Here is a 27,164-nt window from a genome sequence, read left to right on the forward strand (position 1 = left end):
TCAATGACAATCAATTAAACTAAAGTAGTTGCGGAAAGTAACTGACTGACAGATAGAATACAAAACTAAAATAAATTACACAAGGATTGTTTCTGGATGTTCGAAGATTTCAATTACTCCTACCGCACCCCTTCTATCTCAAGGATATGATTTCCACTAAAAGACTTTGATCGAATACAAGAGTTGTACTGACCCACTTCAGTTTGGACTTATCACTGCCAAAAGCTGAAACTCTTAGTATTACAAAATGTTCTCAGTGCGTAACTGATCTTAGCACTATCGAATTTAACGATTATTACAAAGTGCTAGTGAGCTCAAATTGTAGCTTTGACTGCTACGAATAAACCAAGTAAGAGTGAGCTAGGATTTTGGCAGAGTAACAGCAAGCTTTTAATAGAGAAATCTTCTCTTTTTTATTCAGCTGTTCTTCTGTCATATTTATAAGCTTCCCTTCCAACGGTAACTTGAGATATATTTGAATCTTTGTATCCGTTGATTGCCACTTCATTATTTCTTGGGCATTGTTTGCTTCATTTATTATAATGCGGCGTCTTAACTTCTTTAGCTGAAATGCGTTGTTCTAAGCTGTATTGATTGAAGTGCGGCGTTTCATATTCAGTTGCAGTCTTCTATGTCTCTTTATTGGTTGAATGTTCTTTCCCGAGACATGTTCAGTTGAAGGATGCTTAGCTTAGAAGCATACGGCTGAATGTATCAACTGAACGGTTTCCAACTGATCAGTTTTCTTTAGATCAGCTGATTTCAGTTGTTAAGTCCAGTTGCTGAATTGCGTGTATCAGTTGGTTCATATTTTGTCAAACGCCGGAATTTAGTTTCCAACAGTGGACATGGCTCATTTTCGTTGCTCCAGTAGGTTATGTCGACATGTGTGAGGTTATAGATGGTTTAGGTTGAGTCATACAGGGTTTGGTTAGGAGTCGTTGAACTATCGTTACAGTTCCATTAAGTTTCAGGTTAAAACCGAGACTTCGGTCCAAGTTTAAAAGGAACAATAGAATTTAACACATGGGCTCGAGTTTACGTCTAAGAAATGATGAAAAAAAAGTCTTTAAGGTGTTTGTTAAGTTTGGATGGAAAATGGTCAAATTAGGGTTTCAGGGGCAACTTTTCATTTTGCACCCAAGTTAGGTTAGCTGTCCTGGCAGTGCCCTGACAACTGATAAAGCATATTTAAAATGTATATGTTGATTATTAATATTTATTTTTATGTTAATGCTGGAAAACATGTTGCATGATTGGTTTTAAGGAAATATATGTATATGCATGAATTTTTCAAGTGATGAATACGATGACATCTTCTAGAAGGAGGTGTGTTGGTTGTTACAAATACGAACACAAACATGTAATGACAATGCTCAGTTGTCGAGTGAAATCGTCGTTGATGTCCCCGCCACCGCGTACCACAGTTATACATAGATGAATCCATCGACCTAGAGCTGATACGAAAGTCAAAACTAATTATCTGAATTCAATAATGGAAATGAATACGTATATGATGTTACAATATTACTCGATTTGATATGAATATTTTTATGTTTATGTTGATGCTTTTGAAGATCATGAAAGTTACTTCGTTTACAATAATTTTCACTGTTGCATGTTATGTATATGTACTTATTATAACGGTTCATATGTGTTGAGTCTTTAAACTCACTAGGTATTATTGATGCAGGTGATCATGTTGATGAGGAGACTGGAGGAGCTGAAGACTGAGTATGCGGAGTTGGGGGTGCATGCGTAAATCTTATAACCTTGCATTTCTTCCACACATTATAATTTTTGAGTCATGGGCCAAAACATTATTTTTTTAATGTTTATGAATTTGTATTACGTTGTCATTTGACAGACTGTTGGGCGCAATAATTGTCCCTGCTCGGTAAATCAATCGAACCGTGGTGCTTGAGCTACTGTTAAGTTTAAAAGATTTGAATTGCACAATTACCAGCAGCTATAGATTTTTGTAAAACGGCAAATGCTTGATCATACAATTGATATCAGAGACAAGGTCATGGGTTTGATTCTCATTTACCACAAATCTTGCTGGAAAAATTTTGCAGGTCGCAAATCGAAAACCCTAGCCACCCTTTACTCTTATCATTGATCCTAGCCTTTAGCCAATGGTACCAGCCACTAACCAACCTCACCTAGACAATCCTAGGACCCCTCTGGACCTGCTGAACCCACGGCCACGGCTATGCAAGTAGTAGCTTTCCTATACTAGCTAGTCACCGAAGGATGCCCACCCGAGGCTAACTCCTAAAGGCAAGGCCAGTAGGTTGTGGTCCTCCCCTTGCCTCGGTTGGACCCTCATGAATGGAGCATCAGCATGATTCAGCCACGGCCTGGTCGAGCTTGCCCTAACTTTACACCAAGACAACCCAAAACCCTAGCCACCTCAATTACATCCTCGACCTTCACCAAGAATCGAACGCACACACTAGTCTACAATCCTCGTGTTGCCTTAAACATAGCATGATCGCCCCTAAACAATCAAGAATCGGCACCCCCTTGCAACCATACAACAAAACGTGAGTATCATGCAACAATAAGCGAATTTCGTGTCAAACTTTTCACAAAAATGTGTACACAAGAAAGATCAAAGGAGGGACAAGCAAATACATATATTTCAGCATATTTATGTCATGGATGGGGATAAAACGAGATACAAGTGTGCCTTGATGTGTAGATGATTGAAAACTTGAAGGAATGCGCGTTGGGGAAGCACCAGAGAAGCGGAGATGTAGCTTGTTTGAAAGAAAATGGAGGAAAACCGATGGACTGGTGCCTGCTGCTGTTTCACATGAAATGCTGATGTTGTAGATGGGAGGGGAGGCGTCCACTTGAGTTAAATTTGGTTTAGGGTTGATTAGGGTGTAATTAAATAGAAAACAAACCAATAGTGAGCCCTTAATTATTTTTAAAAAAAGTTTAAAAAGTTCTTGAACCCACTAAGCTTAAAAATACACCCATCAAACCCAAACACACTCCCAAAAAGTAATTCATTTTGATATGTTTTGAAAATATTGCCCGAGCCCTCAAAAATTCATCTGAATCGTTAAAATTTGCGTGCTGATTAAAAATATGCTCTGGTGGATAAAAATATCCAACAAAGCTTATTTCTTGTAAAATACACTCAAAACATTTTATATTAATATATAAAATTTAAACATTTAATAAAAATAATTTTTCCTGATAATTCCCCGGTCTCCGTTCCTCGATCGAGCGCGAGATGCATCTAGAAACCCTAATGCGTAAACTTTTAAAATAATCGTGAAATGAATCCTATCATGCAATAATTATGCATTAAATATATAAAAATAAATAAACACGTCATTTAAATAAAATCATTAGATTGCATGCATTCAGGTTACGTAAATTAAATTTCTGGACCTTACAACTCTCCCCCTTAAATAAAATTCCGTCCTTGAAATTAAAACATAACGAATAACTCTGGGTAGCGACTCCTCATCTCGTTCTCCATCTCCCATGTGGCTTCCTCCTCGGAATGATTCAGCCACTTGACTTTGACCATGTGGATCACCTTGTTCCGGAGCCTCTTCTCCTGTCTGTCCAGTATCTGTGTGCGTTTCTCCTCAAATGACAGGTGCGGTGTCAGCTGTTGTGGCTCATAGTTCAGCACATGTGAAGGATTCTACATGTAATTCCCCAACATAGAGACGTGGAACACATTATGACTCCCACCAGATTCGGCCGTAAAGCAACTATGTATGCGAGTGTCCCAACTCTCTCTAGGATCTCGATTGGTCTGATGAATCTAGAGCTAAGCAGTCCCATCTTCATCACACCCTTAATCGGTGTGAGCTTCACAAAAATATGATTTCCTACTGTGAACTCGAGATCTCTACGCCTCTGATCTGCATAAATTTTCTGACGGCTCTAAGCGGTCCTCATCATGTCTCGAATCCTGACCACTAACTCTGTTGTCTACCACTAAATATCTGGACCTAACTATTCTCTCTCTCCAACCTCATCCCAATACACTGGCGACCTACACTTCTTCCTGTACAGTGCCTCGTATGAGGCCATACGATCAATGCCTGATAAATGTTGCTGCATGTGAACTCCACATGAGGTAACTTCGGATCCCACCTGCCCTGGAAGTCGATCATGCAAGCTCGGAGTAGGTCTTCCAGAATCTGATTCACCCTGTCTGACTGTTCGTCTGTCTGAGGATGCAAAGCAGTACTGAACAATAACTTAGTATCCAACGCCTAATGTAGACTCTTCCAGAACGCAGACGTGAACCTCGGATCCCTGTCTTACATGGTGGACACTGGAATCCCGTTCAGTCCGACTCTCTAACTGATGTACAACTATGCGTACTGAGTCATGGTGAACATCTTCCTGATCGGTAGGAAATGTGGAGACCCGGACGCTAACTCATTCTTCTCAATGTCATTAGGATTAAATGGATCAATTAAATAAACTAGGTCGCAAATTTTTTTTTAAATGTTGAACACCTTATAAACAAGTTTACAAATTTCTACAATAAGTTAGGTCTCATCTAATTCAAATTACAAGATCAAACTCAATATCTACGACATGATCAAAAGTACAAGTCTTGTACAAAAGATACTCATAACAAACTAATGTTTATCAACTACATGTCCTGTGTTGAACAACAGCTCTACTTCTAAGCCCGGATCACTACTCTAATCTCGATCTATCAAGCTCTTCTCGACCCTGATCATGTCCCACCTATTCTCATGTACACTTACAAACACAACAGCCGGATAACTCCGGTGAGAAACATATTTCCCAGTATAAACAATGTATACATGCATTTGATACAAGAATATACAAAAGCATATAACATTTGTAAAACAATATGCATCGTAGTCTACGAAAACATAAATCGATACAAAGCAATAAATCAAACTCTTGAACTCTTACTCTTTGACTCGACTCTTATCTAGGGATCTCGGTTTGAATAAGAATGTAATAATTCTCCCACATACTCTTTCCAGCTAGATGGTGGTACGTTCTTATTCCCAGACATTGGCCCTTTATATCGAATCTCTACAATAGGAGTCGATCTACTCCTAAGCACATCGATATAAACCAACGTCCAGTGACTTGACACCTCTGCCAAAGACTCAATACATGCTTTGCTATAACTCAATAAGCATATCAATCTCAAGAATTGCAATCACATCAGAGCAATAACAATATAGTATGTGGTTTTGGAAAACTCAAACTATCTCTTACTCGAGTTATCTCTCACAGGTTTAACATTGATTATATTATTCTTTTCGTAGTTCTTGGTTGATTCAAACCTCAATCTGGCTTTGATCGTTCTTCGAAGCCTACAATACCAAATCTGGAATGAAATTTCGAGAAGTACCATATCACATACAACTCAAGGCAATACTGGATATGATCAGAACTCAATCTAATTCTGTTTTGACAGCATAACAGCACAATCTCGATATACCCAGCAATACAAACAACAAAAGTCCAATCTCAACAACTCATAATCAATCACAATTTCAACTCATAATATCAAATCTGTACAATCTCATTCAACATAGGTTGAAAATTAATCACAATTGCATAAAATGTCCGTTATTCGATCCGGTTTTGATTGTAAGATTACCACAATCTCAGGAACACATAATATAACTCAAATTATGATTTCACCAACAATAAATTTTCGAACCATGCTGAAAAGTAAACGAACTCACATATTTTGAAGCCTTTGATGCGAGGAGCACGGAACTAAACTCGGATAAAAAATCAGACGGCCGGATCTTGCAAAATCACAATTCTAAGATTCAAGAAATAAGCTTAAGGAATCTTTCATGCCATAGGAGTCTCGTCTTCAGCTAAATCTTCTGAAGTAAAATGAAGGATTGTTTATATCCTTAACATGCATGGCAAGACATGTGTCTCATTTTCCTTCAGCATGTCTCGCACATATGCGCGTCCATCACCGGCGCATATGCGGGAGACTTACTGTCTCGGCGCCTAAAAATTCATCTGCTCGCGCATATGCGCGCCTCGTCTCCTTGCATATGCGCGAGACTCTCTGTCTCGGCACTTATGGAAGTCACCAGCTCGCGCATATGCGCACCTCGTCTCGCGCATATGCGCGAGACCTACTGTCTCAGCGCTTGTACATAAACTTGCTCGTGCATATGCGTGAGACTTACTGTCTCGGCATATAGCAGCTCGCGAATATGCGCGCCTCGTCTCCACGCATATGCGCGAGACGTTCTGGTCTCACACCTAACTCATGTCTTCTTCGAGCTTCCTCAGATCTTGGCCTTCCATAATCACATCAATTCATCAACTAATAACTTCGGATTAACGGGATAAAATCTCGGGCATTACAATTCTCCCCCTCTGATACATGATTTCGTCCCAGAATCGCAGGCAATCAAATCACATAAAATCAAAATATATAACAGAAACTGAATAAGAAAACTCACATCAGTGAAATAATTCTGGAAATTTATGTCTCATATCTGATTCAGCTTCCCAAGTAGCTTCTTCAATACTATGACGACTCCACTAAAATTTTACAAGCGGAATAGTCTTCGTTCTGAGCTGCTTTTCTTTACGATTTAGAATCTGGATCGGTTTTCCAAATAACTCAGAGTTTCATCATGTTTTGTCTCGTCTGGCTAAAGAACATGAGAAGCATCGGGAAGATATTTCCGCAGCATAGATACATGAAAGACATCATGTATTCCAGATAAAGAAGGCATAATGGCGATTCGATAGGCACGATTACCTATCTTTTCCATAATCTCATACGAACCGATATAACGTGGAGACAACTTTCCTCGTTTTAAAAATCTGACAACGCCTCTGAAAGAAAAAATCTTCAAAAATACTCTGTCTCTTTGCTCAAATTCTAACAGCCGACGTCGAATATTTGAATATTTGTCCTGTCTATCCTGAGCTGTCTTCATTCTATGCTGAATCAGTTTCACTTTCTCAGTCATATCTCGAATCATATCAGGTCCAAGTTCACGTACCTCAGATATCTCATCCCAATAAAGAGGGGATCTGCACTTCTTGCCGTACAACGCTTCAAACGGAGCCATCTCTACACTCGTCTGATAGCTGTTGTTGTAGGAGAATTCACAAAGTGGCAAAGAATCTTGTCAACTAGTGCCAAAATCTAGCGCTACAGCTCTAAGAATATCCTCCAATCTCTGGATAGTCCTCTCTGACTGTCCTTCTGTCTGAGGATGATATGTAGTACTCAAATGTAATTTCGTACCTAGAGCTTGTTGCAAACTATGCAAAAAGTGTGAAGTAAATCGAGGATAACGATCTGATACAATGGACTTTGGCACACCATGCAATCTGACCACTTCTCTGACATAAATCTCTGTCATCTGGTCATGTCTGTATCTCATTCTGTAAGGAATAAAACATGTTGATTTGGTCAATCTGTCAATAACGACCCAAATCGCATCACAACCTCGGGAGGATCGTGGTAGCTTCGTAACAAAATCCATGGAAATGTGATCTTATTTCCATTATGGAATATATAAGTTATGCAACAGACCTCCTGGTTTATTGCTTTCGGCTTTCACCTGTTGGCAATTCAAACATCTAGATACAAACTCTGCAATGTCTGATTTTATCTGTTTCCACCAAAACTGTTTCTTCAGATCATTGTACATTTTTCTGCCACCAGGATAAATACTAAAACGACTACAGTGTGCTTCTGTCAAAATTAGTTGTTTCAAGTCTGAAACATCTGGCACAACAAGACGATTATTCACATATAACACATCATCACGAACCTGATATTCTTATTGATGCCCTGATCTGACCATCATCATCGAGTTCTGAATATTCTGATCAATTTTCTGTGCTTCTTTAATTCGAAACATCAATTCTGGTTCAACTTGAATAGCATAGAGTCTCAAAGGTTGACAATCTGTCTCAAATACTAATCCAGAAAAATAGCAATCTTCAATCATATTCGAGACACCAATCGTCGTTAGGGATAAAGAACATACTTTTCGACTCAGTGCATCAGCTGCTGCATTTGATTTCCCCGGATAATATTTGATTTCCCGATCAAAATATTCAATAAATAAAGTCATCTACGTTGTCTCATATTCAGTTCTGACTGTGAAAATAGATATTTCAAACTCTTGTGATCAGAATAGATTTCAAATTTCTCACCATATAGGTAGTGTCGCAATATCTTCAATGCAAATACAATGGCAGCCAATTCAAGATCATGAATCGGATAGCGAGTCTCATGTGGTTTCAATTCTCTCGAGGCATATGCAATAAAATGTCCTTGCTGCATCAAAACACAACCTATTTCTCTGTGAGAAGCATCACAATAAACAACAAAATCACCAGTACCTGACAGGATAGTCAACACTGGAGCACTGGTTAATCTTTTCTTCAACTCTAGAAAGCTGGATTCACATGCTTCAGACCAAACAAAAGGGGCATTCTTCTGGGTCAGTTTAGTAATCGGCTTAGCAATACTAGAGAAATCTTTGATGAATCAACGATAGTAGCCTGCTAAACCCATAAAACTGCGTATCTCTGGCACTGATGTCGGTCTAGGCCAACTGATCACATCCTAAACTTTGATAGGATCAACAGAAATACCACCTCTAGATATAATGTGCCCCAAAAATATCACTTGTTTCAGCCAAAATTCACATTTCGATAATTTGGCATACAATTTCTCAGCCCTCAGAACATTCAGAACAATTCTCATATGCTCAGCATGATCAGTCAAATTTGTTGAATAAAACAGAATATCATCAATAAATATAATCACAAAGTCATCAAAATATTTCTGAAACATACGGTTCATCAAACCCATAAATACAGCTGGAGCATTCGTTAAACCAAACGGCATGACTATAAACTCATAGTGGCCATACCTGGTTCTAAAAGTTGTTTTCGATATATCAGAATCTCTGACTCTCAGCTGATGATATCCAAATCTCAAATTGATCTTGGAATAATCAGAAGAACCCTGCAACTGATCAAATAAATCATCAATACGAGGCAAAGGATATTTATTCTTTATCGTAGCCTTGTTTAGTTGTCGATAATCAATGCAGAGTCTCATTGAACTGTCTTTCTTTCTAACAAACAGTACTGGAGCACCCCAAGGAGAAACACTTGGTCTGATGTACCCCTTGGCTATTAAATCTTCTAGCTGCTCTTTCAATTCAATCGTTGCCATTCTGTATGCAGTTTTAGAAATAGGTACTGTACCTGGTATCAATTTGATGATGAAGTATATTTCTCGGATTGGAGGCAAACCCGGAATCTCATCTGGAAGGACGTCAGCAAACTCACATACCACTGGTAAGTCTGCCAATGACGGACTTGATTTCAGTACATCTACTGAATACACAAGGAATCCCTCTGCTCCTTGATGTAATAATCGAGTCATAGACAAAGCAGATATCAAAGGAATTCGAGCTCTGGAATCCATACTGTAAAATTTCCATTCATCAGCCATCTCAGGTCTGAATCTTGCAATTTTTTTGGAAATAATCTACGGTAGCTCTGTACTTGGTCAGCATATCAATACCGATAATGCATTCAAAATCAGACAAACCGAGTACAATACAATCTAACTCTATCTCATTACCATCATACTACAGCATACAATGTCTAACAGACTTTACTGATATAAGACCTCTGCCCAAAGGTGAAGAGACAGATACTACAGTAGATAATGATTCAACAGGCAAATCATGCATCAATGCAAATCGCTCAGAGATAAAAGTATGAAATGCACCCGTATCAATCAATACATAAGCCGAGTAACCACAAAGAGAACAGTTACCTGCAACAACATCATCAGGTGCTTCCTGGGCCTATTCCTCAGTCAATGCAGACACTCTGGCCTGATGTCTCGGAGGATGGCTAACAGTCTGGCTTCCTCCTGGCCTCTGCTCTGACTGGTTAGTAGGTGGCTGGAAAAGTGAAAAGGAGATGATCATCTATCAGCCTGAGCCACTGATCTAGATGATTCTGCTCCCTGGGATTGTTGAGAACCTCGCTGTGGACAGACTCTGGCAAAATGTCCCTGCTGTCCAAAGATATTGCAACTGCCGAACACTCCTTAGCATTGATCTGTTGGATGTCTTCCTCCACATTTTCTGCAATAGACCCTGTATAACCCTGGTTCTGTCGTGAACCACTGGAGCTAGATGAACTACTACCAGACTTCTTAAACTGTTTCCCTCGGGCTTTCAGATTATCTTTCTTTCCACTACTGTTACCACCACTATCTAATCTGGGAGGTGGTTGGTGGAACTGGGTGGAAGGTTGTTGCTGTTTCTGTGCTGGAGCAACATACGAAGCTCCTTTCTGTCTAATCAGGCTTGCTTCAGCTCATTTTGCTCTATTCAAGGCATCAGCAAAATTATTTGGTTGCCCTGCATTTACCAGTGTAAAAATATATGGATTCAATCCATTGATGAACTGGTCAGCCACGGCTTCATCATTCTCAACTACATGTGGAGCAAAACATAGCAAGGTAGAGAATTTGGCCACATATTCTTCAATGTTCAAATGACCCGATCTCAGATTGGCAAACTCTGCACCCTTGTCTTTTTTGTACGATAGTGAGAAGAATCTTTGATAGAACTCAACTTTAAAGATCTTCCAAGTAATAACTGTACCTCGATGCTCCAAGGCTCTCTTAGTCTTGAGCCACCAGCTTTTTGCAACCTCGTGTAATTGATGCCCAATCAGCCTAACTCTTCGCTCAATTGTATAATCAAGTGAATCAAACAGCATTTCAATATCATCAAGCCAACTCTCACAATCAAAATAATTATCAGTGCCCTTCAAATTTGGCAGTTTAAATGACTGGAATCTCTTCAGCAGTGTTTCCATGGGTGTCGCTGTAACATCCATTGGATTGTTTGAGGTACTACCCTGTTGTGGGATTCTTCGAGGAGTCATATCTGATTATCAAAAATGTTAGTAATCAAATATAAAAAATCTATCTCATTCCTCCTCTGATCAAGAATCGATTCTGATTCATTCTCTCATAATACACGTTTCCAATCAAATCAGATAATCAGGTAAACATGTACTTTCAAAAGCAGTAAAACATGCTAGCACCACAAAAGCAGGAAAGAAAACTCAATCTACCCCGCTCACTCGCTTCTATTCCAGTCTAAGGAACATACAGCTACGGCTCTGATACCAACCCCTGTGGGGACCCGGACGCTAACACATTCTTCTCAATGTCATTAGCATTAAATGGATCAATTAAATAAACTCGGTCGTAATTTTTTTTTTTAAATGTTGAACACCTTATAAAAATTTTTTTTTAAATGTTGAACACCTTATAAACAAGTGTACAAATTTCTACAATAAGTTAGGTCTCATCTCATTCAAATTACAAGATCAAACTCAATATCTACAACATGATCAAAAGTACAAGTCCTGTACAAAAGATAGTCATAACAAACTAATGTTTATCAACTACATGTCCTGTGTTGAACAACAGCTCTACTTCTAAGCCCGGATCACCACTCTAATCTCGATCTATCAAGCTCTTCTCGACCCTAATCATGTCCCACCTGTTGTCTTGCACACATACAAACCCAACAACAGCCGGATAACTCTGACGAAAAGCATATTTCCCAGTATAAAAATTATATACATGCATTTCATAAAAGAATATAACATTTGTATTTAATATGCATCGTAGTTTACGAAAGCATAAATCGATACAATGCAATAAATCAAACTCTTGAACTCTTAATCTTTGACTCGACTCTTATCTAAGGATCCCGGTTTGAATAAGAACGTAATAAGTCTCCCACCTACTCTTCCCAGCTAGATTGTGGTACGTTCTTATTCCCAGACATTGGCCCTCTATATCGAATCTCTACAATAGGAGTCGATCTACTCCTAAGCACATCGGCATAAACCAACGTCCAGTGACTTGGCACCTCTACCAAAGACTCAATACATGCTTTGCTATAACTCAATAGACTAAGCATATCAATCTCAAGAATTGCAATCACATCAAAGCAACAACAATATAGTATGTGGTTTTGGGAAACTCAAGCTATCTCTTACTCGAGTTATCTCTCCCGGTTTAACATTGATTTATACCTTTCATTTCATAGTTCTTGGTTGATTCAAACCTCAATCTGGCTTTGATCGTTCTTCGAAGCCTTCAATACCAAATCTGGAATGACATTTCGAGAAGTACCATATCACATCCAACTCAAGGCAATACTGGATATTATCAGAACTCAATCTAATTCTTGTTTGACGGCATAACAGCACAATCTCGGAACCATGCTGAAAAGTAAATAAACTCACATACTTTTGAAGCCTTTGACGCGAGGAGCACGGAACTAAACTCAGGATCGAAAATCAGACGGCCTGATCTTGCAAAATCACAATTCTAAAATTCAAGAAATAAGCTTGAGAAATCTTTCAAGCCATAGGAGGCTCGTCTTCTACTGAACCTTCTGAAGTGAAATGAAGGATTGTTTATATCCTTAACATGCATGGCAAGACATGTGTCTCATTTTCCTTCAGCATGTCTCGCGCATCCCCAGCACATATGCGCGAGACTTTCTTTCTCAGCGCATAACTATTCATCTGCTTGCGCATATGCGCGCCTCGTCTCCGCGCATATGCGCGAGACTCTCTGTCTCGGCACTTATGGAAGTCCCCAGCTTTTGCATATGCGCGCCTCGTCTCGTGCATATGCACGAGACCTACTATCTCAGCCCTTGTACATAAATCTTTCTCGCGCATATGCGCTCGCCGTCTCGCTCATATGCGCGAGACTTACTATCTCGGTATATAGCAGGTCGCGCATATGCACGCCTTGTCTCCGCGCATATGCGCGAGACCTTCTGGTCTCACACATAACTCATGTCTTCTTTGGGATTCCTCTGATCTTGGCCTTCCATAATCACATCAATTCATCAAATAATAACTTTGGATTAGCAGGATAAAATCTCGGGCATTACAGGAAATGAGCTGATTTAATGAGCCGATCAACAATCACTCAGAATATCTCGCTTCATGCCCGGCCACCAATAAATAATCTGAAGGTCTTTATACTTCTTCATACTCTCTGAATGGATAGAGTACGGGGTGCTGTGGGCCTCGCTCAAGATATCCTCTCTAAGGGAATCACAGTAAGGAACTCATAGACGGTCCATATGTCTGACTATGCCAACCACAACTATATACAGTCTCTGGCTCTTAGCCACGTCCCTCTGTCTCCACTTCTGCAACTGCTCGTCAGAAGTCTGCCCTGCCCGAATTCTGTCTCTCAGTTTCGGTTGTACTGTCAGAGTAGCAAGATTTGGGGCATCGCCCCTGGCACAAATTGCAAGCTCAAATCTCTGAATCTCTGCCTGTAGCGGTCTCTGTACCGACAAATGGGCAATCACTGCTTGCTGCCTACTCAGAGCGTCTGCAACCACTTTAGCCTTTTTCGGGTGGTAGTTAATGTCACAGTCATAATCCTTCACTAGCTCGAGCCATCCCCTATGTCTCATGTTCAACTCTTTCTATGTGAAAAAGTACTTCAGGCTCTTGTGATCAGTAAAAATCCTGCACTTCTCTCCATACAAATAGTGTCTCCGAATCTTTAGGGTAAATACCTGAAACATCTGCTTATTCGTTTTCTTAAAAAGTACTAGAAATTTTTTTTTCTTTTTAAAACCTCACAAAGCATCGGCCGAATTGCATACACAAGCATAAAATATTTTTGACATCATTTTAAAATAAAATAACCAACTAACATTTGAAAAGTATAGCCAATACTATAACCTCTCAAAAACCACTCATAAATAAAACGTCGTAAAAATATCTTTAACATAACTCAAAATCATAAATCATAACTAGTTCGGAAAACTAGCGTCGGTCATCGGGTTATGTGCACCTCCAGTCTAGTCAGATCAACCATCAAGGCCTCCATTAACATATTATCATAGTCACCTGCATCAAACATAACTAGTGAGTCTAAAGACTCAACACGTCATATCCTTGATAACAAATAATACGTAATACAGTTAACAGATAACAGTGAAAAATACTTGTACTTAAAATATCGTTTTCATGATAATGCATAAAATTTAAAAACATTTTCATGGTCCTTTTTCATAAACATTTTAATAAACATATTCATATTCGTATTCATATTTATATTCATATTCGTATCAACATATTCATATTCGTGTTCGTGTTTGTTGAATTCAGTCGTGATTGTGACTCGTATTCTTGATCGTATTGGGCGATGGATCCATCTAGATGTAACCACAGTACCGGGCGGCGGAGACACCAGCGACACTCTCACCCGTCAACTAGGCCTTGGCCAACGTATTAACATATTCGTATTCGTATCAACGAAATTACGATCGTTGGGCTCCTACTGGGACCATAACACTCACGATATTTCCAACATATTTAGTAGTCACAATCCTTTCACGTCCTTCAATATTTCGTATTTCCATCACTTAATAAAAACATGCATATAATATCATTTTATTTTGAAACCAAGCATGCAAATATCTTTTAAATTTTCAATTTAAATCATAAAATTCATAAACATTTAAAAATCATAATTTAACATATTAAAATCATAAATATCCATAAACATTTTAAAATAAACATTTTTAACATATTAAAATCTGTAAACATTTAAAATAAACGTTTTAACATATTAAATCATAAAACATTTAAACATATTAACATCTTAAAAATCCATAAACATTTAAAATTGACATATTAACATATAAAAATTCCATAAACATCCATAACCATTGCAATTAATCATATTAGCACATAAAATAGCATTCAGAACACTGCCATGACGTTTACTAATTTTTTAGGTGTAAAAAGACCGTTTTACCCCTAGACGTAAAATTTAACGTTTTTGACTTTTCCTTAATTTCATTGACTCTAATATGTCCCAAATAATTATTTAAGCCTACAAAAATTTTCTCAAATTTTTAGTTTAGCATAAATCGAGGACTTTTAAATTAATATTTAAATAAGACGTATTACTGTGTTTTAATTCCGAATTAAATCAAATCTTAATATAAAATTCCCAAATTCAAAACTTAGACTTATAATAATTATTTAAGGTTAAATATATTTTTCATAATTTTATAAAGCTTAAAACTAAGCTTTTCAATTAACTCGTTAATTAGTGTTTCGTGCGGCGATTAAATCCTGAATAAATCCAAAACTCATTATTTTGATCCCAAATTTTTAACATAACCTTTTTATGATTTATTCTACCCTTCCAAGTCATGATCCACAACCGTGGACCCATGGATTCAATTTTTCTTCTTTAATTTTTGTTTTTGATCCTTCGATGAACACACCGAGCCATCTGCCCATTTACTCAAACCGTGCCCAAGCCACCTCGAGCCAAAACCTAGAAAACCCATCTAGGGACCCTCCTGACCAAGCCCAAGCCCCTGACCAGCCCCTTAAACCATCGAAAATCCTGCTGTCATTGAACCTGATTGCATGTGGGTGTGTGTATGAGTCTCCTTGTGTGTCTTGGACCCCTAACCAAACTAGGACTCTCCCAGCCAAGCCACCACCGAGCTCACCTGACCCTAACCAACCCTTGACCATGGCAATACCATACCCAGACCAACCCAAGGACCCTGGACGTGAGCAGCAAACCACTGAACCAGTGGCAGCATCCTCAGCGCGTACATACTATCCATGCTTCATCATGTTCCTACTCGACTAGCATCCAACCAGGCGGCACCAACCCCTGCCCTAACCCTTGTGCACCCTCTTAGGACCCTAATGACTCGACCTAGCACAGCCCAAAGCCCACAGGCCGAGCCATCTCTCCCCTGCACCAGCTTCTGTACCTACGCTACTTCCTTTTCAATTTCTCGGGGTCCCAGCCCATGGTTTTCGAGTCCTAGCATCGCTAAGACTCTTCCCTTGACTCAACCACGTCCCTAGCCAGGCCCTGGTCCCATCCAAAGTCAATCCAAGCCTTTAATTCCCTTAAACCAAAACCTCCTCCCCACCATGACAACAACTTGCTACCAACTTTTATTCCTGATCGTGTGCAGTATTTTGTTTGTGTCTAAGACCCTTTAAAACGTGTAAAAACATGAACCTTTTTAATCCTATACATGGCAGCCCCTTCATGCACAATTGTATCATGATTTTGGATCAAAACAACATGCTTTAAAGTTCATGTTTGCATAAAAACGAAAATACATCCAAGTGCAACTTATTTTTCATGCAATCCAATTTTAAATAAATACTATGGTGTGAATGATGAGTAAAAGGGAGAATATGGCGTGCCTTTGCGTAATTTACGCACGAAAAACCGTTGACGATGACGAAAAACGGAGCAAGACCTTGCCTTTGAATTTCCCTTCAGCTTCTACCGATTTTTGCCTTAAGAATTTGTGTGTGTGTGTGTTCGTGTATGAAGTGTTTTTGGGAGGCCAAATTTCAGAAAAGTGGTGTGAACAATGTGTCAAGGGTTTAGGGGATTTAACATTTTATATACTAATTAATTTACTAAATAAGGCTTAAGCCTATTAAGCTAGCAATTTAGGCCCATTAATCTTAATTAGGATTTAATTAAAATATTAAAATAGTTTTTGTTTAAATAAGTTTGTGAATTTATTAACCGGGTTGCCAAAACATTTGTATTTATGTTGAAAAACTAACACCGATAAAATTTATGTCCCGGCGTATAAAATTACCTCAAAACCCCTTATTTTCAAAAACAATAAAAAGCATCACCCCTAATTTAAATAATTAAAAACAATTAACCAATAAAAATATTTTTTATTTTTCAGCCATCGGTCTCCTTTCCTCGATCGCAACTCGAATATCCTTTAAAAATACATTTTAATGCGACCATGAAGAAAAATATATTTTAAACATGTCAAAATGCACCACATAATTTATTTATGCAATTAAAACAATTAATTAAAATACACAATGAATTTAATTATTGCATGCATGTGGTTCGCGTAGACCCTTAAATTTTCGGGACGTTACAATCTTCCACCCTTAAATTGAATTTTGTCCTCGAAATTCGCTTATCCTTAAAAACCCAAAGTTTAGACTTAGTTCTAGCATCCCAAAAATCCACGCTTCCGCTGCGCTACTCTGATAAAACTTAATTCTAAATGTCCTTACGTCTACTTGATCCCAATTAATTTTACCTTCTAAATCCTTATTTGCAACTCGCAACTTAAAAAGACCCATAATGACTTAGTGTTATTACTATTATAACATCGAATTTCAATTTTTCTTACAATTCCAAATATTAAAAGATGGATGACCATATTTATCTTATATTAATTTCCATATTAAATACCCAAAAAATTTATCTAACTTATCATATTTCAACCTTGAAATCCCAAACGCATCCGCTAACATTTAGATTTTTCAGCCTAATATCGATTCATCCTTAAAAACCTTTGATTAACATTCCTTATAATATTATAACCCAAGATATCCCAATGTTCCAAATATTCTTAAAAGTCTAAATCCTCAAAATTCTTATCATTTAAATCATTTAATTATCGCTTATTGCTAAACTAGTCCCCAAATTCCGTAATAATTGCAAAACAAATTCTTAATTTCCTCAAAAATCATCCTAATTGGTCCTTAATTTCAAAAATCCTACGATTAACCCATAAGTTATTGGCATTCTTAATTTCCTTTTACAGATTTCCCATTACATAATCTCAAAATTTAAACTTATTTACCCAAAAACCAATTCGTATAACCAATCCTATCTTTCATCAAAACTTAAAATCCCAAATTATACATTTTTATATTCCCAAAATCGTTCAAATCCTCGAATAATTATTACTTATGAGTAATTCCCAAAAATTAATTCGACTAGTAGCCACGAATCATAAATATTTTCTTAGAAAATCTACGTGTCCCAAAAGCATTCATAACATTCATGATTAACTTATGGCCCAAAAAGTAGAACGTCAATACTAAAACCCAAAAATCAACATCGTCCAATTCCACCACAAAGCCAACATGCGTTGAAATCAAATAATTTTTTATTCCATATCATATCGCGTATAAAAATTCTAAAGCATAAAAATGATATATCCTCATAAAGCTATTAAACGTATGACATAAACATAAAATTCATGTGCTTATGCAGGTAACATCATAAAATCATATAAAGCATGTAAACTTACAAGTTTGAGGCTTGATGACAGATCTTCCCGGCACTAATGGTGGCACAACCCTTTACAGGACCTTTGCTCTGATACCAAATGAAATGTCTGCTTATTCGTTTTCTTAAAAAGTACTAGAAATTTTTTTTTCTTTTTAAAACTTCACATAGCATCGGCCGAATTGCATACACAAGAATAAAATATTTTTGAAATCATTTTAAAATAAATCAACCAACTAAAATTAGAAAAGTATAGCCATACTATAACCTCTTAAAAACCACTCATAAATAAAACGTCGTAAAAATATCTTTAACATAACTCAAAATCATAAATCATAACTAGTGCGGAAAACTAGCGTCGGTCCTCGGGTTATGTGCACCTCCAGTCTAGTCAGATCAACCATCAAGGTCCTCCATTAACATATTATCATAATCACCTGCATCAATCACACCTAGTGAGTCTAAAGACTCAACATGTCATATCTTTGATAACAAGTAATACGTAATACAGTTAACATATAACATTGAAAAATACTTGTACTTAAAATATCGTTTTCATGATAATGCATAAATTTTAAAAACATTTTCATGATTCTTTTTCATAAACATTTTCATAAACATATTCATATTCATATTCGTATTCATATTCATATTCATGTTCGTGTTTGTTGAATTCAGATCGTGATTGTGACTCGTATTGCTTGATCGTATTGGGCGATGGATCAATCTACATGTAACCACAGTACTGGACGGTGGGGACACCACCGACACTCTCACCCGTCAACTGGGCCTTGGCCAACGTATTAACATATTCGTATTTGTATTCGTATTCGTATCAACGGAAACACGATCGTCGGACTCCCACTGGTACCATATCCCTCACGATATTTTCAACATATTTAGTAGTCACAATCCCTTCACGTCCTTCAACATTTCGTATATCAATCACTTAATAAAAACATGCATATAATATCATTTTATTTTGAAACCAAGCATGCAACATATCTTTTAAATAACCAATTTAAATCATAAAATTCATAAACATTTAAAAATCATAATTTAACATATTAAAATCATAAATATTCATAAACATTTTAAAATTAACATTTTTAACATATTAAAATCCGTCAACATTTAAAATAAAAGTTTTAACATATTAAATCATAAAACATTTAAACATATTAACATCTTAAAAATCCATAAACATTAAAAATTGACATATTAACAAATAAAAATTCCATAAACATCCATAACCATTGAAAATAATCATATTAGCACATAAAACAGCATTCATTACACTACCATGACGTTTAATAATTTTTAAGTGTAAAAAGACCGTTTTACCCCTAGACGTAAAATTTCACGTTTTGACTATTTCTTAATTTAATTGACTCTAACATGTCCCAAATAATTATTTAAGCCTATATGATTTTTTTTATATTTTTATTTAGCCTAAATCGAGGACTTTTCAATTAATCTTTAAATAAGACGTATTACTGCGTTTTAATCCTAAATTAAATCAAACCTTAATATAAAATTCCCAAATTAAAAATTAGAATTATAATGATTATTTAAGTTTAAATATAATTTTTCATAATTTTATAAAGCTTAAAACTAGGCTTTTCAATTAACTCGTTAATTAGCGTTTCGTGCCGCGATTAAATCCTGAATAAATCCAAAACTCATTATTTTGATCCCAAATTTTTAACATAACCTTTTTATCATTTATTCTACCCTTCCAAGTCATGATCCACACCCTGTGGACCCATGGAGTCAATTTTTCTTCTTTAATTTTCGTTTTTGACCCTTCGACGAACACACCGAGCCATCTTCCCATTTACTAGAGCCGCGCCTGAGCTACCTCAAGCCAAAACCTATAAACCCATTTAGGGACCCACCTGACCAAGTCCAAACCCCTGACCAGCCCCTTAAACCCTCGAAAATCCTGCTGTCATTGAACCCGATTGCATGTGGGTGTGTGTGTGAGTCTCCTTGTGTGTCTTGGACTCCTAACCCAACTAGGACTCTCCCAGCCAAGCCACCACCGAGCCCACCTGACCCTAACCACCCTTGACCACGGAAATACCATACCCAGACCAACCCAAGCCCCTAGACATGAGCAGCAAACCACTAAACCAGTGGCAGCATCCTCGCCCGTACATACTATCCATGCTTCATCATGTTCCTACTCGACCAGCAACCAACCAGGCCGCACCAGCCCCTGCCTAGACCCTTGTGAACCCTCTTAGGACCCTAATGACTCGACCTAGCCCAGCCCAAAGCCACCAGGCCGAGCCATCTCTCCCCTGCACCAGCTTCTGTACCTACGCTACTTCCTTTTCAATTTCTCGGGTGGAGTCCTTGTTGGCAAGGACTCCTCCCAGACCATGGTTTTCGAGTCCTAGCATTGCTAAGACTCTTCCCTTGACTCAACCATGTCCCTAGCCAAGCCCTGGTCCCAACCAAAGCCAATCCAAGCCTTTAATTCCCTTAAACCGAAACCTCCTCCCCACCATGACAGCAACTTGCTACCAACTTTTATTCCTGATCGTGTGCAGTATTTTGTGTGTGTCTAAGACCCTTTAAAACGTGTAAAAACATGAACTTTTTAATCATATACATGTCAGCCCCTTCATGCACACTTGTATCATGATTTTGGATCAAAACAACATGCTTTAAAATTCATGTTTGCATAAAAACGAAAATACATCCAAGTGCAACTTATTTTTCATGCAATCCAATTTTAAATAAATACTATGGTGTGAATGATGAGTAAAAGGGAGAAAATGGCGTTCCTTTGCGTAATTTACGCACGAAAAACCGTTTATGATGACGAAGAACGGAGCAAGACCTTGCCTTTGAATTTCCCTTGAGCTTCTACCGATTTTTGCCTTAAGAATTTGTGTGTGTGTGTTCGTGTATGAAGTGTTTTTGGGAGGCCAAATTTCAGAAAACTGGCGTGAACAATGTTTCAAGGGTTGGGGGATTTATTATTTTATATACTAATTAATTTAGTAAATAAGGCTTAGGCCTATTAAGCTAGAAATTTAGGCCCATTAGTCTTAATTAGGATTTAATTAAAATATTAAAATAGTTTTTGTTTAAATAAGTTTGTGAATTTATTAGCCGGGTTGCCAAAACATTTGTATTTTTGTTGAAAAACTAACACCGATAAAATTACGTCCCGGCGTATAAAATCATCTCAAAACCCCTTATTTTCAAAAACAATAAAAAGCATCACCCCTAATTTAAATAATTAAAAACAATTAACCAATAAAAACATTTTATATTTTTCAGCCATCAGTCTCCGCTCCTCGATCGCAACTCGAATATCCTTTAAAAATACATTTTAATGCAACTATGAAGAAAAATATATTTTAAACATGTCAAAATGCACCACATAATTAATTTATGCAATTAAAACAATTAATTAAAATACACAAAGAATTTAATAATTACATGCATGTGGTTCGCGTGGACCCTTATATTTTCGGGACGTTACAATACCACTGCTGTTAGCTCGAGGTCATGAGTCGGATAATTCTTCTCATGGACCTTCAGCTGTCTGGACGCATAGGTTATAACTCTGTCCTTCAGCATCACAACCGCGCCCAAACCAAGCTTTGACGCATCCGTATAAACCACGAACTCTCCCTGTAGAGCTCAAAATATAAGTACACGTAAAACCCATGCATTTGTTTAAATTGTTAAATCATTTATCTAAGAAGAAAATTATTTTTAGCGGTGCATGATTTATGAATTTGCATTATTTTAAATTATTTATATTTATGTGATACACGTTAAAATATTTCCTTGAGTTTCATTTTCAGGCGATTTTTCGATGCGGGATCGAGGAAAAGAGAATGGCGACGACTTTGGCAATTTTAAAATGTGGTATTTTATTTTTAAGTTAAGAAAGTTGCATTTTAAGTGATTTAATTAGTTTTAGCATTTCAATAGCCTAATCTAATTATTAAGTGATTTTATGATTTTATACTTTTAAAGAATTGCCACTTGTGCATTTTATTTTAAATTTGGAGATTTATTAAAATTAGTATGGATTAACATTTTTAATTATTAATTAAGAACTTTTTCCCTAATTTAACCTCTAATTACACGCACACACCCACATTTACACATACACACTTCGGCTAATGCGCGAACACCCAATTTCCTTGGCTTTCATTTCAAATTTTTTTCAGAAGAAACTTAGGGTTCTAAGAGCCTTCAGTAGCCGCCCCTCCCTTCAAAATTTCAGCAGCACTCTTCGATTTTATCAGCAGAAAATCGTGTCTTGAGTTGTCCCGGTTTGAACCTCGCATTCTTTTTTTTTTCGGTCTCGTCGTATCGAGAGTTTTAAAGATCAAAGGCATATATATTCTATTGTTTCTACATCGTTCTCGTCATATTATGTGTTGTGATGTTTATTATGCGTGAAAATTCATGTATGTTGTGAAAAGGTTTGAGTAAAAACATTTGAAATGATTTTAAGATCCAAATTTTTAGATCTAAAAACGTGTCTGCTGTCATTTCGATTATTGTGAAAATTCGGTGGATTTTTTGGAAAAAGTTTTCAACATATAAAACGTAGTAAATTTTGATACTTTCGATTTGACAGTAAATTCGTAATTTTTGGACATAAAACGAGTGAGTTATGATCGTTTTCGTGGGATTGCTCAAACTGTGATTTTATGAAAATGTGTTCTTGACGTGTTCCTGATTTCTTTGGTTGCACGCTTCATTGGGAATCGCCGAGTGGTCATTGCTGCGTTTAGGAGTGTTGAGTGGGGTGAACATACAAATTTTGGTGTGTTGTTTCGGGTTAGTAAGGGTGAGGATGCATTAGAAGTCATAGGAAAGTTTGTGTGCAGATTTTGGGTTGAAATAGCACAGGACTAGGGCCGCAGCGCCGCAGTGCTGCAGAGTAGCGCTTAGGCGCCAGTGTGGTGGTGCAGTGCCTTGGCGCTGGTTCAGGTATTTTTCGTGCTTCGAATTTAGGTGTTGTTGCTTTCTTTGGGTATTATTACGTCGTGATGTCCTAGCATACTAAAAGTAGTTTAGATGTCACGAAGTTTGATTGGAGAACATTGAACTATGGTTTAAGCGAAGTCCGTGTCTTCCATTACTTGGGACATTTCTTACACTATGTAGAGATTGTTTGGTGGTTCGAGTCATGGGTTAGTATGTTGATTGAACGAGGCCAAGTCTCGAGTGTTTTAGAACGTCATAAGTCAATTGTTACTTCAGGTTGTGAGCACGACTATTATGTCTATGTTATGGAAATTAAGTGCATGCAAGTATGTTAGTATGTGCAGCAATGGCCCCCAAGCGAGACCCAATGAATCCCTCAACGTCCTGTAAATATGTTCGACGTGCAAAAGAAAATATTTTATGTTTTTGAGGTATGCTAAATGTTTTGTGACCAATTATGAATGGGTTTGGAAGTCGGTGAACGTGGCCGAGGACCTCTCCACCCCGATAAAGCAAGAATGGGTTTAGATCAGGATTAGAAAGCAGTAAAGCATGACCAGGGGCCAATCCACCCGGTAAAGTATTACCGGGGATCTCATGTATGCAGTAGTAGACATCCATTCCAGCCAATACTGTGGTTTAGTCTGATCAGGAGCATTTATTTGTGGATCACTTGCTTTGAAACATATTTCTACGCAAAATGATGATGTTATGTATGTCCAAGTATGTATGATGCAAGTATGTTTATGAAAAGTTTTATGATATGGAGGCACGTCTATGTTTATACAAGTACGTTCAAGTTTAAGTATGTACATTCTACTTTAAAAACGCATGTGGTTTTATTATTTATTACTTGTTATTTCTCGTTTATACATATTCAGTCTTTAGACTCACTAGACTTGATTGATGCAGGTGAGGAAGAGTTTGAGGAGACGAGGGGTAGGGACCAATGAGCTGGATTGAGCTGTGCAGAAGGCTAAACCGGAGGACCGCCTATGTTTTAAGAACTTTATACATGGTGATTCAAATACACTGATTTTCACGAGAATTTTTACGTTGTTTAAATGTTTACCTTTTTGCAAACTTTGATTGTAATTGTTTTACTTCAAATATTTTTAGACAAGCAGTTTATTTTATCACAATTTGATAGATTATTATTTATTTAAGAAAATTTTTAATTTTTCCCAAATTTCAAATAGTTTAAAAAGTACGGTATGTTACAGCTGGCATCAGAGCAGTGTTCTTGTAAAGATTTATGCCTACTGCCAGTTGCGAGAAGCTCACGAAGTCACACCTCAAGTCTGTAAGTGTTAAAGTTTTAAATTCTTTCATGTAGTAAGCATCAAATCATGATTTCAGCATGTACCTGTTTTAAGTTCAAATTACGTGCATCTTATGATATTGATATTAGTTCATGAATGTTTGGTTTACGTGTTGGGTAATTACTGGAACAGTATGCCTCCTAGACGTATGGTTGCCCGTGGAGCAAGGGATGAGGATAGAGATCCTCAGGATGGGGAAAGGGCCACTCCTCTCATCCATCCCCAGATATGCAGGCTCAGATGCATGTAGGAATGACTCAGTTCTTCGAATAGTTTGCGGAAAACAATGCTGCAGTGGGTACAGGGACGAGGCCCAGACCAGAGGCAGTTTATGAGAGGTTTAGGAGGATGGATTAAGTCCATCGAGGTAATTTTTGCATTTATGGAGTTGCAGGATGCAGACAGGGTAAGGTGTGTCACATTCCTTCTGACGGGAGACATCAGACTGTGGTGGGAAACTGCATCAGTGTCTGTGAACTTGCAAACACTGACGTGAGACGTTTCAAGGAGGTTTTCTACTCCAAGTACTTCACTGAGGAAGTGCGCTCCCGCCTGACCAGGGAATTCATGACACTGTGACTGGAAGACAGCAGTGTGGCAGTGTTTGTCAGGAAGTTCAAGAGGACGTGTCACTTTGTTCACCTTATTGCAAATTATGCCCGGGAGAAGCTAAGGCATTTTATTGATGGGTTGCGATCGATCTTGCGCCGTGATGTGAGAGTGCTGGTACTACTACCTATGTCATTGTTGTGTCTAGAGCCTTGGCAGCAAAACAGGACCAAGAGGACATCGATAGTGATATACAGGGCAAAAGACCTTATCAGACACCTCAGCAGCAGCAACAGCCTCCTCAGTTTAAGAGGTCTTTCCAGGGACAGCAGGGGAAGAGGCCATTTCAGAGACCGCCGAAAGGTAAGGGTCCTAATCCTCAGCAGAAGGCTCCTCATAGGCCTGTTGAGTAACCGGTGTTCCCAAAGTGACACCGCCAGTATCCGGGACAGTGTTTATGGGGATCGAGCAAATGCTTCAAATTCGGAGCCAGCGACCAAGTGCTGAAGGACTACCCACAATGGAGGCAGCCGACCCAGGGGAGAGTGTTCGCCAAGCAGGAAGAGGAGGCGAACCCATATACGTACCTGTTGACTGGTAACTTATTTAATTCAACACCGTATTATTCTTTTGCTGTGAATGTTTCGAATTTTATTTGAGATTTTTAGTGTGCTAGATAGTATATTTGGTTACTGTGTAGAAATTTTCTACTATTCTTGAGGTAATTTTCTTATTTGGGGAAATATGTATTGTGTGTTGTGCTAACGTCTCTCATGAAATATTTTTAAAAAGAGAGTATCTAGGAAGGCCTTGATAGATTTCGGAGCCACACACTATTTTATTTCGGAGACGTTCGCTAATCATCTGGACGTCAAGTCTATTGGACTCGACGTGAGTTATTTAATGACAGTCTCATCAGGGGAAGAGCTATCAGCTGCTTGCGTGGTTAGATACATCGATCTTGAACTACAGAGCCGCATAGTTTATGCCTATCTGATTGTATTTCCGATGCCAGAATTTGATATTATCTTTGGAATGGACTGGCTGAAGAAGAACATAGTTCTTATTGAATTTCATAAAAGGTCAGTATTTGTATGATCGTTGGTCATGGAGCAGTTTCTCTTTTAGGTAAATAGATGGAGGAGTTTCCCTCGCATTATCTCGTGCATGCAAATACACGATTTAATTATGGCAGTTAGTGATAATTTACGAGATACACGATTTATTGATGATAGATGATATTATGTAATTTATATAATATATGATATTATATGTTAAAAGGATGATCGAGAGACATGACAATTGTGCTAGGTGTATGTTAGGATATTTTATGTGTTTTAATTTTGATTATTTGATAATAAAAAGTGGACCTGGTTTATGGTCCATTCACACCCGGTAAATTTGTATCCCAATGTGCCATGGATATTTAATGTAAATATTAGAATTATTGGGAGATCAAGATTTGAAAACGGTGGGCCCGATACTCGGAAGGAGTTTTGAAGATCGAAGATATGTAAAATATTGGAAGCTTATGTAATATCGCATTTGCATCCCTGCATTTACCTAGGTGATGGACATGGATCCGTATGTGGTTCGTACGGATCAATTAGTTCTCGGTTATCGATCATCTTTTATTATTTATGATGTATGTGATAAATCATAAATAATCAGTATGTGCGTTATTATTAATATAATGACAAGAGTTGCATGAATTTAGAAATCATATAAACAATCATGAAACGAGTTTTAAAATTAATGATGAGAAAAATTTTTAAAATTAAAACCCCTCATTTTGGATTAGATCCAAAATTTAAATCAAGCTCATTAAAAGGATAATTAAAAGAAAGTTTAATAATTCATTGTCTTCCATTATTTGTGGTTGCATGATGAACGCCACCCACGATCAGTGTCTGGATCATATTATTGGGGAGGCCTGGACGCCCAAAAGCTGTGACTTCCACTGACATATCTGATGTGAACTACGTGGAACACCCATGACTTCGGCTCATATTATTGGGGGATCTCATGGCGAACGTCCATTAAGGTTCAATAATGATGGGCCGGGCTCGACACGTGAAGAGAAAGGGGATCATATTATTGGACCCTCCTCAAACATGAGGCAAAATTACATA

The sequence above is a fragment of the Primulina tabacum genome, chromosome 9, assembly GCF_025594145.1.
Source record: "Primulina tabacum isolate GXHZ01 chromosome 9, ASM2559414v2, whole genome shotgun sequence".
NCBI lineage: Eukaryota > Viridiplantae > Streptophyta > Magnoliopsida > Lamiales > Gesneriaceae > Primulina > Primulina tabacum.